General features: G+C 39.6%; 1 protein-coding gene across 4 annotated transcripts in view; it reads left to right on the top strand.

Annotated features, from left to right (window-relative positions):
* Positions 1 to 1,086: 1,086 nt before the first annotated feature.
* taok3a (TAO kinase 3a) overlaps positions 1,087 to 14,853 on the top strand; it is a 76,563-nt gene continuing 62,796 nt past the window's right edge. For 2 of the 4 annotated variants that reach the window (XM_061730545.1, XM_061730544.1), the window contains exon 1: positions 1,087 to 1,227. The gene's annotated coding sequence lies outside the window, so the exon portion shown is untranslated. Of the gene's footprint in view, positions 1,228 to 1,399; positions 1,696 to 14,853 lie in introns of those variants that run through there. The other 2 variants (XM_061730548.1, XM_061730547.1) reach the window with 2 other exon arrangements.

Genomic DNA, 14,853 nt, shown 5'->3' with positions numbered 1-14,853 from the left:
CCAAAATACATGCTGGATCTGTTAGTTCCTATGAAGCTCCCAGACCCCTGAGGTTCATCTGGATCTGGTTTGTTGTGGTTCCCAAGAACCAGAACCAAGCAAGGTGAGGCAGCGTTCAGTTATTCTGCTCCTCACCGGTGGAACAAACTTCCTGTAGACCTGAGGTCTGCTCCAACTGTCAGCTCCTTTAAATCAGGGTTAAAAACATTACTGTTTACTCAAGCGTACTCCTAAATTAAACTTACCTGCTGAATTCTATTGCCCTTATTTTTAACAGCTTGTGCTTTTTATTATTTTACTTTTTTTCTTATCATCTTATTCTTAATTTTTTCAATCTTATTTGTTATTTACTGTCTAATTATGTCTTGCTACTTTTAATGTCAATGTAAAGCACTTTGAATTACCTTGTGTTGAATTGTGCTATATAAATACATTTGCCTTGCCTTGCCTTGCCTAAAAGGAGGAGGTGTAGTACAAGTAGAACTAGTTCCCAGAATGCACGGTTCTCAGAGCTTGTAAGCAAGTGGGGTATTTCCTGCGGGGTTGGAGTAAAACCGCTTCATGTGAGTCCACGGCGTCCCGAGTGATTATTGTACATTAAAGACAATACACAATAATAATGAATGGACAAACTTTAATAAATCAAGAAAACTGACCCAAAGGGGGGTAATAGTTGCACTTCTGCATTAGTCCAGCAGGTGGCAGCATAAGACTGGACATATTTTGGAGGCAAGTCACCGAACTTGCAACAGAATCGGGATGACTCAGTTCATACATTTTTAATGATTGGAATAAAAATAAGGTCTAGAATAGTGTGGTCGTTCACTTCCACGATCAGCACTTTTCAATTCCGTACCATCACTGACAACTCACACCTAAGGTGTATTATTATCATCATTAGGCCTATTATTGTGCATGGTTTGAATTGTGCTTAAATTAATCGAGCACCACTGTCTACAGCTAAACCGGTTTGTAATGCGTTTGGAAGCTCGGGAAAGGAAAAAAAAGACGCATTTTGGCAGCGGTCGCTTCGGCGACACACGAGGCAACTTTATTTCCGCCTGTCAGTCAAAGTGACAGCCACGCGTCGGGGCGCGTTCTGTTCTCCAGCTCCGTCATGCAGGAAGTCCGCGCACACTGACAGCACTTCGACAAGTCCTGCTCTCCGGAGTCCAACTAAAACACCCTGCAGGGGAGCCGCCGAGCCCAGGCGACCTCCAACGACAGGTGAGCTTTTTAACAACCCATTTCTGTGTATATTCCGTGTTGTTGCGTTGCTGTCACCGTTTAACCCCCTTTTATTTCCCCTCCTCCCCCTCTGTAGACAGGCTTGAAATGACACTTCCTCTCACGTGAAAGACCGAGCCACTGCAGCTTCATGTCAGAGCAGGAAAAAGTAAATTTAAGACGAGTGGTGGGTTTCTAAAAAAGGGCAGGTTTTGGACGTGAGCAGCAATGTTTGGTGACGTTGTTTGAACAGCTCTCTTGTCGGAGGGCGCTCAGCCTCATAAGTGCGTAGGTTTTCTGCGCGTCCAGGGGTTTTTGCAGCAAAGTGCGTGTTTTTGGTCGTTTTTTGTTATTGTTGTGGCTTTTTTTTTTTTTTTTTTTGCACCTGCGTGAAAGCTACGCCGAAATGTGGATGTTTACGACGTGAAGTGACTCCGGGAAGGGGGTTTGGTTTGGTCCTGGAGAGGGGTGAGTAGCTGAGCCATGCACGGGTGACAGGTTGTAGTGAAGTAAAGGCTGATTTATGGTCCCGCGTTACACCGACGCAGACCCTACGCAGACCCTACGGCGTAACCCTTCGGCGTAGGCTCTGCGTCGATTTAACGCAGTACCATAATTAAGGCTTAAGTGTGCACTTTGGAGGGCTGGAGGGGACTTGGACGCTGGGGTAACTTGTGCCGCATGTCATTTTTCCTATAACTGGAAAAATGTGTATTTGTTTTGCAGCTGAAACCAGCAGTGGTACCGTCCATTGCATCTTACATTGTTGAGTGAGATTTTACTATCAAAGCGAAGTCACAATGGATAACAGCGTCCCCCCCTCTTTTTTTACTACGTCTCTTTTTGACCAAAGCAAGCATTCTATGCATGCTGTTTTTATTTATTTTTTATTTCACGATTTAGATTGTAGTAAAAATGATGCAATCGTTTCCTGCAAAAAAAAACTAAAAAAAAACGAATGCAATGCAATACCCGTCATTTAAAATGTTTATTGTGCATGCAGAGAAGTGCTCGGTTGAATCAGCAGCCTTGAAATCAAACGGAGGCGAACATGACGCTCTCGAAATGGCAGATGTAGATGGCAAGCTGAGCAGTGAGCACTAAAACCCAAGCTGACCCAACATGATGTCATCTCTTGTGTGTAGAGCGCATGAGTGAGAGGCAGCAGACCCATGTTTCACAGCTTAACTGTGTAATTTGTAAAGATTTGTTTTAAGAAGCTTGTCCCTGCAGTTTTAGACAGGGGGTGACAACAATGGCAATCTTTTATCGTGACATTGCACCTGCATGCCTTTCCAAGTGATTGACTTTATCTTTTCCTTCCCAGAAGGGATATAGTGCGGGTGAAAATACATATGAACTAATCTTGAGGCAAATGTGTTTTGCAGAACAGGGTTTGTCATAGTTTGTCTGCGAAGTACGTAACTGATGCCACTACACGGAAAATAAGAGCTCCCTTTTTATTAGTTTTTGTGTCTTAGCAGTTAGTCAGGAGTTTCGGTGCCCTACTTGTGTAAATCGTTTTGCTTCACTCATATCAACGACCTATTAACCATGGCACTGAGAGAGGGAACAGAACACGACACACTTCCTTATTAGTGATGGTATCTAGGGCAATTCACTGTTTATTATTTTACTTTGTGCTGTTTCATCATAGGCTGTTGTGCAGGCACAGATCAGATAGTACACAGGTTAAATGTGGTAGAGGCTTGTTCTTTGTGGAGTTTGAGCCCAGACATGTTATCACATCAGTTGAAGAAATCCTTTTATTTATTAATTTATTTTATAGTAGTTGTTGTATCATGTTAATTATACAACTAGATTATAAGATGCATTAATTAGATACATTTTGTACAAAACTGTGCCTTTTTAGAGATATTTTTAACCTTTTCTGTGTTTTCAATAACACCTGTAGTAGTTGCAGAACTTACAGACCAGACATGCAAATCGTGCTGTTGACTGTAGCGTGGGGTTTGTTGACTCCCCTTGTGGAGAGACAGGCATCAAGCCACCGGCTCGGTTATAGGCTGAACATGCAACCTGTTTTATCACCAGAGCTGCCGCACTACGGCTGCTACACACACTACTGCTCTGTGTTCATTTGACTCTTGTTAAAGTGGACATGAGATGGCCATTTCCAGGCATTATGTCTTGTCTATGCTGCCATCACTCTTCTGGATTGTTTGTTTGTAATTGCTTTTAAAATGAACGCAGTGTCCATATATATCTTAAAACTATGTTGGCTATATTGGAGGTTTCTCTTGCCTGAGCTGTTGGCACCATCACTTACAGTTGGGGGTTACCTATCTTATAAATTAGTGATGCACCGAAATGAAAATTTTTGGCCGAAACCGAAAATAATAATAAACACTTGGCCGAATACCGAACAATACTGAACATGGTTCTTCAGCAGTTTTTCATTTATTTTGCCAATTTTTTCCCCCGTTTCACCATTGCATAAATCAAATACATTTGATTTAGGCATGCTTTTCAAAGAAAAAAATCTTTTACAAAATTACAAGGTAGAAAATATTTATTGAACATAAAAAAATGATTTTTTTAAAATTTCCCAGCATTATGTTGTTTTGGTTCCTCCTCCTGGTGAATGTTAGGTCAAATCCTTATGGGGTTAATTTTTGGTTGGCCAACGATTTATGACGGGAGCGGCCAGTCTATTAGGTAAAATTCTTATGGGGTTAGTTTTTGTTTGGCCAACGATTTATGTAGTGCGCAACGTTACGGGGCGGAGCGGCCAGTCTATTTCCTTATTTTACAACGCCGTTATTAATTGTTCGTTTTTTTTCCCACTTATTCCACCGAACACCGAAAGTGTTTTTTTGCCATTTTCGGCCGAACAATTTCGGTTACCGAACAATCGGTGCATCACTATTATAAATGTAAGGTGATGATGCTGAAAAATAAAGCTATCTGTATCAATGTTTACATACATCTGTGCGCCATCCAATACCGTGTAATTTTTGTAAACAGAATCCCAATTATTTTTTTGTTGCTCTAAAATCTAGTGCTAAAAATAACACGCCACCTTTATAAACATTTAAGGACCTATCACATGAAAAAGTGAGTTTATCAAGTCAAAGGAAAAGGACGAGCCCCAGCGACAAACTCTGCGGTATGCTTTTCAGAAATTGGAGAAATCTCCCAGAAACCAAAGCAATGATCGACAATACCATATAAATAATTGTCCGAGATGACTAGCCACTGTCAGGCATGGAAAATGTCGGATTTCCCTCAATAATTGACCAATGGGCAAAAACGCAGATGAGTCAATGGCTGTTGAGTATCAGCTGCACAGAGATCAGAGCACAAACGCAAAAGAAAACAAACATTGGGAGATCCTGAACTCATGTTTTATGGAGCTACAACTGGTTAATGTTAATCATCACTAGTGTCCTGATTTTACCTTGGATAATGTACCTGTAGCTACCGAGCACACAAGTGTACACAATCGGGGAGGGGGCTTGGTGATGGACTGAGCGGTCAACGCACATCAACAGTTCTTGACAATTGGCTAATGTCACTTACAGGCTTGATGGGGCAATGATGTGAGTCAGACATGTTCACACTGAGGTCACTGTCACACTAAAGCCACTCTTTCATTTACACAGTAGAGGTTTAAACCAGCCTGCAGATTAGGCTTTAGTAAAAAAAAAAAAAAACATTAGTGCTGGCCAGCAGAACGATACATATGCTTTATGTGTTATCATAAAAATACTTACATCATGCTTTGGCAAAGGATATAGTATTTTAAATAAAAATTCTCACCACGTCTGTTATTTCTGACATTGCTATTGCTTCATTAGCCACTTCCAAATGAAGCAAAGAATTGTATTCTTATCCCAGAAGTCTTACGTGTTCAAACATAAGTACCGTATTTTCCGCACTATAAGGCGCACCTAAAAGCCCTCAATTTTTTCAAAAGCTGACCATGCGCCTTATAATCCGGTGCACCTTATATATGGATCAATATTGAGCCGCAACAGGTCTTGCAACCACGGTAAGCAGCGTCGAAAAACAATGAAATATATTTATTCTAATATGTCAAGATCACAATAATCTTCCAATTTAGAACTAAAATATTAAAGAACTAACACAAATAAAATACACTTCAATTAAATACTTAGTTTTTTTTTTTGTAATTTATATTCCCAAGTAGGGGTGGGTATTGGGAAGGACCTCACGATACGATACGCATCACGATACTTGAGCCATGATACGATACACATTGCGATATCCCGATTATGCGATATCCCGATTATTATATTCTACATAGTTCACCGAAAAATTTAAAAATGCATTACACATCTTAAAATCCAAGTTGTATATATGTACATCAGATGATAGTGATGGATCTTAAAATCCGAGTTGCACGTTCATCAGATTATAGTGACAATTCATGGGACAAACTGAGTCAAAACAATGTTTTATTATAACTATACAAGCTAAAGTTACAACTTATTTGTATATGTTTTTCATATTATTTACATCATATGAAATTAACATTAAATTTAGTATGAGGTTGCTTTAATTATGTGGCAAATGATAATAAACACAAGAAAGATGGGTACTAAAACCAAGGACAGGCACAGTGATCAGTCAGTAGATATAAATCCATGAATAAATAAACCTCTGTCCATTATTTTTCATTTTTTAAGGACAGGCAATTGTGTTATATAAAAAATAAATTATAAAATGAAATAAAACGTGAAATAAAACCTGAGCTCAGTGCAGGGCCCTCCCAGGGTTGGTAGAGAGTGGCAATGCCCAGGACTGTCACTTAGGTAGGAGCACTGGATGATATAATGGGAAAAAAATCGGGGATGAAAAAAAAAAAAAAAAAAAAAAAAAAATCGATATTCAAATTTTTAATATCGATATTGAATCGGCTGGAAAAGTATCGCGATATATTGCCATATCGATATTTTTGCCCACCCCTATTCCCAAGCCACTCGGAGCCGCAGTATAAGGATGAAAGAGCCGCATGCGGCTCCGGAGCCGCGGGTTGCCGACCCTTGGTCTAATGGATGCATAACGTAACCCCAGCCTCTACTGTAGCGCCTTATAATGTGGTGCGCCTTATATATTGACAAAGTTTTAAAATTCATGATTCATTGAAGGTGCGCCTTATAGTGCGGAAAATACGGTACTCCCTTTTTAGTTTTACATTATAGTAAAGTTGCCAAAAGAAGCAGAAACTCTCCAGAGTAAACAATCTTTCTCATCCTCCCTTGGGAAACCATGTTCGAATTCCCATTAAAAAAAAAGTATTAAATTGGCTCCAACTTGTTAGTGTAGAAGTGTACGTTGCAGAAATAAAATTAAAATGACCGTTTTGCGCTTATTTTCAGCCATCTAATTTTAATTTCTGGTATCTGCAGAGTAGCTTTGCACCTAGTAAAACACCTAAAGGCTGTTATAATTCAGAACATTAACAGCAGATGACCTTGCGTCTCAAATCAGCATTCTCTGCTTTATATCTATAGAAGCGGATTGAGAACATGAAAGTAAACATCTCAATGAAACGGAACAACAAACATCACTGCTGAATGTCTTGTTCATTAAATGCTATTGTAATTAGGGCCCGAGCACTTACAGTGCGAAGGCCCTATTGTATCTGTAGGAATTTTTTTTACATTTAAATTTTTTTTTTTTTTTCTCGACGAAATGAGGGCCTTTTTGACCCCCTAAACGTGCCCCAAAAGTCACCAAATTTTGCATGCAAGCCAGGCCTGGCGAAAAATTTGATATTTCATGGTTTGCATTAATGGCCGTGGCCTCATGGCTCAACAGCGCCCCCTAGAAAACTTTGTGCCTCAAGCTCCACAATACAGTTTGACGTACATGCACGAAAATCAGTACACAACTGTATCATGTCCCAATTTAAATAAAAGTCTCTTGGCGCCGTGGCCGAAACCGAACAGGAAGTTGGCCATTTTTAATCGTGTAATTTTGGCGAAATTTATGCCATTCCTTCGGCAGTTAATGCGGCCCGAACCGTAAAGTGCACCCAGGTGTGTTATACATCAAAATGTGTGTCTCCATCCTGCATTACTTTTCTCAGGCAAAAGCGTTACCGTGGCGATGATAGACGCCAAAAAGCGCACCCCCCCTTCATCTGATTGGTCCATATTTGATAGTTCCTACTTTTCTGCCATAACTTTTGAATGGTTTGACATAGAGAGTCGTGGGTGGTGTCATCGGACTCTGTTTTGAGTACTTGACCTTCATTGGCATGAATTAGCCCCGCCCCTTCTTCTGATTGGTCAATATTTGATAGTCCCTATTTTCTGCTATAACTTTTGAATGGTTTGACATAAAGAGTCATGGGTTCCGCTAAATGTCCAGGCCTGAAGAATCTACATGCAAGTCATACAATGGCTTCCACTGCAGCACGCCTGAACGTGCACAAGGGTGAAAGGGCCCGTTCATCGCTGCTTGCAGCTTTAATTGCTATTGTAATCTTCCATCTAATTTGTAACATCACAGAACGTGTCACCCTTCAGTTGCTCCCTGCCTATGTATTTGGTAGTTTTTTTGTTTTCAGTATATGCCTGTGTTAATGAGGGTATATTTGTGTAAAATGCAGACTGAGCCAGAAAATTTCCTCAGCCAAGAAATAGAAAAGCACATGATGTTGTCACCAAACTGGTTTTGACTAAGTAATTTCCTCCAACTGACATGATAGTCATTGAAACTGATCGCTTGTATTGTGAGTGATGCATTAACATGAGCTGATGCTCTTACAAGCCAATTGTCAACATAAGAAAGTTTACTAAAGAGTTGTAGTTCCGACTTATTTGCTTCTAATGATAGAACAGCACCAGTTTTCAACTTTAGTCTCTCTCCATTTCCAGCAGTGTGCAGACTGGTTTATGAAGAAGGTTCAGTTATTATTGAAATTGAAAAAGAAACATTATCTGTTCCTGGCTCATAAAATAAAATGCTTGCTCAAAAACACATTTGTTTGGAGGAACCTTGGAAGCAAAACCAAAATACTTAGTATGAAGTACAAGCAAATCCATCTGGATGGAAAAATGCACTCAATCCCTGCTGCAAAGTTGTACACCTATGTTTTTAAAATGTCTCTATTTCTTGTGGGCACGTACTGGTTGAAGAATATGACCATACAAGGAAAATCTGCTTATTATGATGTCAGAGAGAGCTGGTTTTAGAAAAAAACTTTAAAGGATGTGTTCTCACGACTATGACGATTATTTTTTGCTCAAGGATACAATACAACTTACTTGATCTTTTGAGTCAAATAAAGTCTGGGATGATATTTCATTTTCACAACACTTATGAAAAGTCAGAAATACAAAACAGGATGTTAGGTTAGAATTTCCCTTGTATCATATCTTATCTACCTGCGTTAACCTATCATTAGTAAGTAGAAATGGCCCATTAAGCGTTGAATATTCGCAGAAGTGGGCCTGTCTTTGACTGGTGACATATTCAGGGTCTACTCATCTTTCATCTAAAGAACCGAGTATGTCCAAAGTACGTCCTGAGTACATCCAAAATGTTTTGCACAACAAACTTACTCCAAAATTTACATGAGCATCAGCCCACTGAACATGCCCAATGTTGAGGATAGCAGGGGTTGGGAAACCTCTGCTATCTTTCACTGCTATAGCTAATGAAACAAGTAAAGCCATTTAAAGGAAAACCATGAATTCCAGTAATGTTGTTGCTGTATAAAAAGCAATTCTTTTGTTGTGGAAAAGGAACTTCGAACATCACCTGAGTCGCAAATATACAACAGCAGGAAATACTCCACCAATGGTACCCTATTAGACTTTTTAATCTTGTTTCATGTCACACACAAAACCACCTCACAGCCAATTGCATTGCAGCAATACGCTTTATGCCATTTTTTTTTACGCCATTTTTCTTTCCTTTTTTGTGTGTTTTTATTTGCAAAAGTACAAATGGGGTATTTCAAGTTTTAAGTTTTTTTTTAAAGAAAGAAAGTAAAGATGCTTCTAGGCTCTTTTAACCTGGACAAAATATGATTCGAGTGAATTCAGTGCACCTCTAATTAAGGCCTTTTAATCTACTTAGTGTAGGTTGTTTTTAGAATGAAAATGGATCCAATAAATCACAGAAAAGCTTTAAAATTATATAGTCAGAGGGCAAAGTTGGAAACAGTGGAAGGACATTCCTGGATCGTTTGAGACAGACAGTGTAGCACTCTCTCGATCTGTTTTATTCTTAACCCATACTCCTGATCCTGACGAGAGAAAACATTGCTATAGTAGATTTGAGTTATATGAATTCATAGAGCACATGGACTCAACAATATGAAAACCTCAGTTCCAACTGCTGAATCATAAATATGTGCTTCTGCGGTCTTTAATGTATACTAAATACCGCAGAAGATTATATGTACAACATGTAGCCACTGACTGATCTTATGCGACACATTTCATGACTTGTGCATGCCTTTTACAGTTCTTCTGGTATGGTGGGGGAATGGTTTTCTGTCTCTGCACGAGTCAGAAATGGTGACAGAAATAACGTCCATTTTTAGGTCAACCAGCAGTCAGCAGTTTTTCTTTGTTTCTATTAAAATCCCTTTGACCACAGCTGTGTATTGGGTCGAGCTATATTTTGCAGCTGCGGACAGACTTGTCTCAAACACACTTGTAGCTCAAAGTTGGAGAGTCTTCAGATCATCTTGTTCCTGGTGGGCTGGGCTGAGGGTCAAAGGAAATGTGCAATTGCATGGGGAAAAGGATAATGTTAGTTATTATTGATGTACAGTAATCTCTCGTTTTTCGCGGGGTTTACGTTCCAAAGGAACCCGTGATAGGTGAAATCCGCAAAGTAGCAACCTTTTTTTTTTATTTTTTAAATTATTATACAAGGCTTCAAATTGCGGAGATCAGCACCACCCCACCGCGACCCGATTAATTGGATTTCATGGAGGAAATGAAAAATGAATATGAAAAAAAAAAAAAATACGATAAATAGGCTACAGTAGGCCAAATTGTGACTCGCGCGTATTTCACTGCTCTTCTGACTGTACCGCTGCATCCTGACTCCGCCCGCGGTGCAGGTGTGCTTTTTCGAGAGAAGAACATAGTTATGGGTAGTTGTTGTCGCTCTTTTTTTCTTCTGGGCAAAAAGATTCTTATAAACCGACATGCCACCATCGATTATATTTGAGAACTGTAATGAACGATTCATCAAAGGGTCCCGTTCTTGAGCTGCTTGCTGAAGTTCATTGGCCATTATCAGCATGGTTGCTAAGCGACCAACGTTATTGACACAAGAAGTGAAGAAGCGGGGAGACCGTTTAGCCAATCAGAATGCAGAACACGATGCACAATGCAAGTCCGTGAAGCACGAGACCGTGAAAGGTGAACCGCGTTATAGCGAGGGATTAGGCTTTTTAAAAAATCTCTAATTGGATACTGAAATAAACTGAAAAGCCTATATACTAACTTTCCATGATGCCTTATTTTTCTAACTTCCACTTAAAACTGCAAGTCAAGTCAACTACACCGTACTGTATAGACATGAAGAAAATGTGATATGCAATATTGTAGTTGTAACTGTAATAACAGTGTGTGTGTGTGTGTGTGTGTGTGTGTGTGTGTGTGTGTGTGTGTGTGTGTGTGTGTGTGTGTGTGTGTGTGTGTGTGTGTGTGTGTGTGTGTGTGTGTGTGTGTGTGTGTGTGTGTGTGTGTGTGTGTGTGTGTGTGTGTGTGTGTGTGTGTGTGTGTGTGTGTGTATATACTAGGAATGTCCCGATCAGGTCATTTGATTTTGAGTATCTGACAATACCGAGTCCCGATTCCATACTTTGTAAACACATTAAAAAAATGAACTTATTCTTATTTTATCACTTAGCACTTAAACAGTGCAGTTGTCTTCGAGGTAGCTTGAACAATCAAGTAATAATAGTGGACCTGAAAGCACACCCACCTCACACATAACTTTCTTCACATTAGCGGCTCTTTCGAGCAAAATTACGTGGATCCGCTTGTTGATTCACCAGTTGCTTAGCATTTTTTCCACAGTCTGTTTGATGCGCTGATCAAAATAATGAGAATAAAATATACATCTGATCCCTGATCGGGATGCAACCTCCGATTTTGATCAAGTCAGAAACAACATGATTGGGCCGGATTTCCGATCATGTGACCGGATCGGGACATATACATATATGTATGTATATAGATATCATGCTGGTGTTCTGCAAAACCAAGTTGTGGCATTGTTTGAAATGAGTCCTCGTACCATCTCCAAGCTAAAGGCCAAGACTTTTGGTTTTGTTCTGAATATTTTGTAGCTTCATTTATGTACGTATTACTCTGAAGTCAACTGATATGGATGCTTTTATGGCCAGACTTATTTAAAAAAAAAAAAAAAAAGTGTTACTCCATTTGTTGGTCTTAATACTAATATTATGACGGTTTGTTCCCATTTGCGGCATCATAAAATGGACTGAAAAATAACTAGAAATAGTCATATAAACTTTTTAAAATCAACTATACTAGGGGTGCCTAAGACACAGTACCATTCATATTTTTGAAAATGACATTACATCCATCCATCTTCTTCCGCTTATCCGTTCCCGGGTCGCGGGGGCAGCAGCCTCAACAGGGATGCCCATGACATTACATTTTCCTGAAATATAAATTATTCTTACATATGCAAGAGAACCTGTTGAAGTAAAGTGCCCCTTTCTTACTTCCAAGTTATAGAAGGAGGACACTTTGAAAAATGTATTAAAGCATTTTCAAATAAGTTATTACTACAGCGCAGTTTGATGGTTTTTACTACAGTAGGAGAGTGCATCAATATTATAGTAATGCTGTCAGACTTAATGTTCTGCAGTGATCTGGTTTAGCATGTCTAATATAGGAATGCTGTCTCAGATGCCAGGAAGAATTATGCCGCCCACCCCTACATAACTACTCTTCCACATGCAGATGTGTTCATGCGTACTGCTTTTAATGATGATTTCAAAAGACAGCAAAACTCTGCACTGCTGCAACATCTTGGTCTTGTGAAGCCAATGAGAGAGACAATTTTGCATCAGGATTCATCTACAACAGAGGCAGCACTTTATTTAATATGGTAATTTTAATTGCAAGTTCCTCTAAGTTATTTTTTATGACCTTTTTGTGAGTATTGTATTTTTAAAATCCATCTTCTGATTCATGTCCGACTAGGCCAGCTCATAATTCATCTACTTGTATTTGATAGTGACGTTGTATTTGCATCGCTGAGTGTGATGGGAGTCAGATGGAAAAATGTGAAATGGATCCAGTCATGTCTCGGCAGCTGGTGCAGACCTGAGTCATGGACTTGGTCTACTGAAAGCCGTCTCAGAGGGGAGGAAGCTACAGCTCAACAGATGTCTCACCATCAAATTGCCTCCTAAGTGACTCCACCACCTTTACTGTCTTCATTTGAGCAACTGCTTTAGATATTTGGTCAGAATTGAAGTCCAGCTGTCTCTTTCAAGATTTTGTAATTGAAATATGGCATGCGTGGGATTTAGTTTGAAGCGTGGTAAAAGTATGTCTGGGGGCACATGATGATCTGAATTTACCTTGTCTTTTTCCCACGTTTTATAGTGTGACATCTGGCTATAGTTGCATACTACAAACTGTCATAAAAGAGGCATTTTGGCAAGCCAGCCTCAATCTGTGCAAAAGTTAGCATGGATGACTTGATTAGAGTCCTTTTATTAGAAGCGTGCCTCCAATCCTCTGCAGAAGTTGCAGCTGTGACCATGAATCCCTCCCACCCCCACCCAGCCTCTCCTCAACCCTATTATGTTTGGCTACATCTGTCTCCAGCAATATTGTGAATTCTCCGAGCCATTATCTGTTCCTCCATGATTTGGCCAACTTAAAGTGCTGAGGAATTATGAGCAACCATTGCCGTCATCCAAAGAGACATCACCATTGCCGATGGCTGCCTTGTCTTATGTGAATGTCTTATCTGCCCACCACCACCCCTGTGGGTTTAGGACTTAATTTAGCATGGGATCATGGAGGAAAAAGCTCAGACACAAATATTTTTAGAACTACGTGGTTCACAGTAATAGTAGTCTTTAAAAAATTGAAAGTGCCTTGTCATAGGCTTACAATTTGTGTGTGTATATATATGTGTGTGTGTGTATATATATATATATATATATATATATATATATATATATATATATATATATATATATATATATATATATATTCTGCTGACTTTCCCACTGTATACAACTGGCTTGGAAAACTCCAGTGTGCACCATGAGCTTAACAGAGTGGGGAATGTCAGCAAGGCTTAGCATGGATGAATGTGATGGACATGTTTGCTGATGTGAGTGGGAGTGAAGTAATACACTGCACCCGGCTGGTCTATTTTGGGAGCATCGTTTGTCTTCCCAAAGTGCTTTTTTTGTTCCACAGTTACAGAAAATAATTTTTACTCAGCAGCTTTTCAAACATGTGTTTTGAACGTGTCTTTTGTTTCCTCGTGTCATTGCAGAGCACACTTCACTGGTGTGTTTGTGGAGCACTATTATGTCAGCAGAACAGTGGGCTCTGTGGTCAGCAGTGGTTTTATTCAGCCACCGTTGATGAGCTCTCAGCCCATCACATTAACAAATGATTTCGGCTTTTAAGGATGATATCATTTGGCAGTATTACACTGAACATTTTGGGATACTGAACCTGGTGTAAATGCTTTATAAGTCCTCACATGTTGGGCTGCTGTAGTGTGTGTCAAACCCACCCCCACCCCCCCTGGTCCCAAGAGAATCTAGGCCTCTGCTCAAGCTCTGTGTAGCCCTAATGCTATGACTGGACAGCCTCCATTGGGTCAAGTGGAGATTTGTTTCTGGTGAATCTGGGGGAGATTGTGTTACTCTCTTCCCAGCTTGTATAATGTGACTCTTTTTTTTTTTTTTTAAATAGCAAATTATTTTTTACATGAATTCCTCATCAATTATTAAAAACCCATGACAATGTTCGGAATAACAAATTGTCGAGATAATATGATTTCACGGATAGCAGTTAAACAGCAAAGTGTATTTCATTTCAGTCTCCTCCCATAGTTGCTGTTTTTATCTCTTGAACTGAGCTTTTTTGCTAAACCATAATCATCTGACTTCATCTGTGTCACATTGCACAAGGGAACATACAATAGGATGTTCATTCATTTCTTCTCACAACAAAAAAGGATGCAATACAAGTCGAACTAAGTGTTTCTGCCACTCTTTTCCTGCTTAATAATCCATGCTAGGACAGCTTTGCTTTGCCTTTCTGAACCCAAGAAGCCCGAGGTTAAACTAAACTATTGTCCAATTAAACTGTGACTTGGAGGAAACTCAGCCAGTTAACACCCCACCCTGCTGTTTTCCTCACTCATTCTTGTTTCCTCTTTCTCACTTACACACACATACACATTATACTTGAGCTCAAATAAACCAGATGTGCAATGCTGGAAAGCCAGAAGGCAGCAAACCCTAGGATAATTTCAGGGTTGATATTGCCCCAAAGGTCTGATGAGGAAATGTTGAAATTATCAGACTGAAAGAGAATCATAGATACTGATGTGTGCAAACACCCTTCTGGGTTTTTATAGACAACGACC

The sequence above is a fragment of the Cololabis saira genome, chromosome 9 (assembly GCF_033807715.1).
Source record: "Cololabis saira isolate AMF1-May2022 chromosome 9, fColSai1.1, whole genome shotgun sequence".
Lineage (NCBI taxonomy): Eukaryota > Metazoa > Chordata > Actinopteri > Beloniformes > Belonidae > Cololabis > Cololabis saira.
Note: the sequence above shows the minus strand (reverse complement) of the source record. Positions and strands in the feature narration are given on the sequence as shown.